The sequence below is a fragment of the Nipponia nippon genome, unplaced genomic scaffold (assembly GCF_047370975.1).
Source record: "Nipponia nippon isolate SJK-2023a ecotype South Korea unplaced genomic scaffold, ASM4737097v1 scaffold_4, whole genome shotgun sequence".
Taxonomy (NCBI): Eukaryota; Metazoa; Chordata; class Aves; order Pelecaniformes; family Threskiornithidae; genus Nipponia; species Nipponia nippon.
Genome location: NW_028262358.1, coordinates 87,022,887 through 87,026,931, shown reverse-complemented (window position 1 = coordinate 87,026,931; position 4,045 = coordinate 87,022,887). Strand labels below are relative to the sequence as shown.

Here is a 4,045-nt window from a genome sequence, read left to right as displayed (position 1 = left end):
AAAAGATGCTTTAGCTGACAGGAATATTGTGATAGCAGAGGCAGAAATTCAACACTATGTGTTAAATATAGGGCCCAAATTCCCATCTAATCCGAGGGCCAGGTATAAAAAGGGTAAGATTTGAAATAGCTCATAGTTTTGCTCATATGGAGTTGAATCATAGAATCATAGAATAGTTTGGGTTGGAAGGGACTTTTAAAGGTCATCTAGTCCAGCCCCCCTGCAATGAGCAGGGACATCATAGAGTCATAGAATCATTAAGGTTGGAAAAGACCCTTAAGATCATCGAGTCCAACCATCAACCTATCACTGCCAAGTCTACCACTAAACCATGTCCTCAAGCACCACGTCTACCCGTCTTTTAAATACCTCCAGGGATGAAGACTCAACCACTTCCCTGGGCAGCCTGTTCCAATGCCCAGCTACCCTTTCACTGAAGAAGTTTTTCCTAATATGCAACCTAAACTTCCCCTGATGCAACTTGAAGCCATTTCCTCTCATCCTATCACTTGTTACTAGGGAGGAGAGACCAACCCCCACCTCACTACAACCTCCTTTCAGGTAGTTGTAGAGAGCAATAAGGTCTCCCCTCAGCCTCCTCTTCTCCAGACTAAACAACCCCAGCTCCCTCAGCCATTCCTCATAAAACATGTGCTCTAGACCCTTCACCAACTTCGTTGCCCTCCTCTGGACACGCTCCAGCACCTCGATGTCCTTCTTGTAGTGAGGGGCCCAAAACTGAACACAGTACTCGAGGTGCGGCCTCACCAGTGCCGAGTACAGGGGCACTATCACCTCCCTGGTCCTGCTGGCCACACTATTCTTGATACAACCCAGGATGCCATTAGCCTTCTTGGCCACCTGGGCACACTGCTGGCTCATGTTCAGGCGGCTGTCAACCAACACCCCCAGGTCCTTTTCTGCCAGACAGCTCTCCAGCCACTCCTCCCCCAGCCTGTAGCGTTGCATGGGGTTGTTGTGACTGAAGTGCAGGACCCGGCACTTAGCCTTGTTGAATCTCATGCAGTTGGCCCCAGCCCAATGATCCAGCCTGTCCAGGTCCCTCTGTAGGGCCTTCCTGCCCTCCAGCAGATGGACACTTCCACCCAACTTGGTGTCATCTGCAAACTTACTGAGGGTGCACTGAATCCCCTCATCCAGATCATCAATGAAGATATTGAACAAGACCGGCCCCAACACTGAACCCTGGGGAACACCACTTGTGACTGACTGCCAACTGGATTTGACTCTGTTATCCACCACTGTCTGGGCTCGGCCATCCAGCCAGTTTTTAACCCAGCGCAGAGTGCACTTATCCAAGCCGTGAGCAGCCAGCTTCTCCAGGAGAATGCTGTGGGAGACAGTGTCAAAGGCCTTACTAAAGTCCAAGTAGACAACATCCACAACCTTTCCGTGATACACTAAGCGGGTCACCTTGTCGTAGAAGGAGACCAGGTTAGTGAAGCAGGACCTCCCTTTCATAAACCCATGCTGGCTAAGCCTGATCCCCCAGTTGTCCCGCACATGCCACGTAATGGCACTCAGGATGATCTGCTCCATGACCTTTCCTGGCACCGAGGTAAGGCTGACAGGCCTGTAGTTCCCCGGATCCTCCTTCCGACCCTTCTTGTGGATGGGTGTCACATTTGCTAACTTCCAGTCATCTGGGACCTCCCTAGTTGACCAGGACTGCTGATAAATGATGGAGAGTGGCTTGGCAACAGAGACCAGTAAGCTAAAACAAAACTTGGAAGAGCAGTTGGATAGATTAATGCAGCAACTTAAAGATCTGGAGGAATGCAGAGGAGCTGGATGCAGATGAGTATTAAGAGACCAAAAAAGAAACTCTAGAACAGCTGAGTGAGATCAATGACTCCCTGAAGAAGATTATGTCTGGAAATATGACTTTGGTGGACAAGCTCAGCGGGATGCAACTGGCAATACAAGCAGCCATCAGCCAAGCATTTAAAAGTCCAGAAGTAATTCGAATGTTTGCAAAGAAACAACCAAGGCAATTGAGGACAAGGTTGGCAGAGATGGACCGAGACCTAATGGTTGGGAAGTTGGGATGAGACCTGTACACACAGCAGAAAGTGGAAATCCTGACTGCCCTCAGAAAACTTGGTGAGAAGCTTACTCCAGATGATGAGATGTTCTTGTCAGCAAATGCTGGTACAGCCCTGAGCCAGTTTGAGAGAGTCTCCACTGACCTTGGATCAGGAGACAAAGTCTTTGCTCTAGCAAGTTTTGAAGTAGAAAAGGCAAAACAATGAAGAGGTGTGTGAGGCTTGTGTCTCTCTAGTTATCAGCAGCATTGGACTTCTCTCATATTGTGTTTTTCTATTTTTAACATGTTGAAAAAAAGAAAAGCAAAACAAAGACAAAAAAACCCAAACCCTAAACCTCTTGGGTTCTTAACCAGAAGATATGAAGTAAACAGCCTTAAGTGCACTTTGGAACCTTGGTGTGTGTACCCCTTAGTAACATAAGCTCTGAGGATGAACACTAAGTGGTACTCTAAAAACAAAAGCGTGGTATGACTGTCTTTGGAAAGAATCACCTATTTTGAACTTTTATGAATGTGTATTTCTCTATTAAAACGTAATCTTTTTGCATGTGGTTGTAGCGAGCAAATCTTTTTCAGGAGCAGCCCTAATGAGCAAGTGAGTTTTTTGGGTGATTCTTCACGTTGCTCTCAAGTTGTCTTAATTTTTGTCTGGACTCCCTATTAAGTAGTCTATACTAGGAGTGCATTGAAGCTTTGAAAAATTGACATAGTTTATTTGAAATGCCATCTTTCTACAAACTGTTTGCAGAAGAACCAAAAGGAGACTATATGCTGATCATTGGCCCTTCACTGCTTGTTTGCTGTGCACATGAATGAGTGCCATTGTGTCCTAGCCATGACTGACAAGCAATGGAAGCCCTGTACGGAGGCTTCTGGAGTAATTTAACCTTGTGTATTGAAATGACAGGGAATTGCTTCTCATTGCCATTTCCTAGCCCTTTCTGTGACATCTTCAACTAGATCAGGTTGCTCAGAGTCCCCTACTTGCATTCCTTGTAGTTCTAGAGGTGTTTAAAACAATGTTACCGCCCACCTGAGTAAAGCAAGGAGGGATTTATGGCACCTGCTGAGCTCTGAGAAATTCTGCTTGTGATGAGATTTCAGTCTTTCAAGTGGAAGTGCTGGTCATTTCTGGCAGGAGCAGAACTGCTGGAGACTACGGTCTCAGACACGTTGTAGCCTTTGGAAGAAACTTGCCCCTATGTGTGTGGAAACAAGGACAGGCTGCTAGCAACATTATTTCTTTGTGCCATGCTGGCTATGGGTTGTGTCACCTGTGCTAACCTTCCAGGGCCGTGACGCGCATGGGGATATTTGACCTCCTGCGATATGACAGAGCTACCCTTTAGCCCAATCACAACATAAAGCAAGCTCTTGCAGACACTTCAGAGAAAAAAAAAAAGTGTATGAATACATATGAGCATACTCAAATTAGTTTTATTTGTTTGAAACTGAAGGCAGCACTGCTTGCATGAGCCTGCTACACTAAAACTGGTCCCAAGTTGCAAAAGCTACTGGTTTTATCCCCACTCCCTCACGTGGGGTGAGAAGTTGGTTTCCTCAAGCAGCATTATCCCACCTCACGCTGCTTCTGTCCATCCCTTCTACCTGCCCTGAAGCACCTGGGCAGCAGGCCCAGGGCAGCAGCCCCCAGGAGGAGAAGAAAGCACGAGAGCAGGATGCTTTGCTCCTTGCCGGGCAGGGAGGGAAGAGGCCAGCCAGGGCAGTAAATACTATGATGAGGGCAGTAACTGAACCCAAACTGAAAAAGGACATTGATTCTTTGAACTGAAAAAAAATCACAGAACGAAGCCTGTTCAACACAAAAGGTATTTTGGTTAAGCAATTGTTGGCTACAGTGTAGTGGAAAATTGCCTAAATTAAGTCATATGGAGCAAGTGACCCTGCAGTCTGCTGATAAATTATAATCCTCTGGTGTCTGGCCTGGGAAATAAACTAATTTCCATTCTTGCAGGA

General features: G+C 46.6%; 1 pseudogene; it reads left to right on the top strand.

Moving 5' to 3' along the window:
- Nucleotides 1-1,702: 1,702 nt before the first annotated feature.
- On the top strand, nt 1,703-2,333 carry LOC104022014 (protein LZIC pseudogene; annotated as a pseudogene).
- Nucleotides 2,334-4,045: the final 1,712 nt, after the last annotated feature.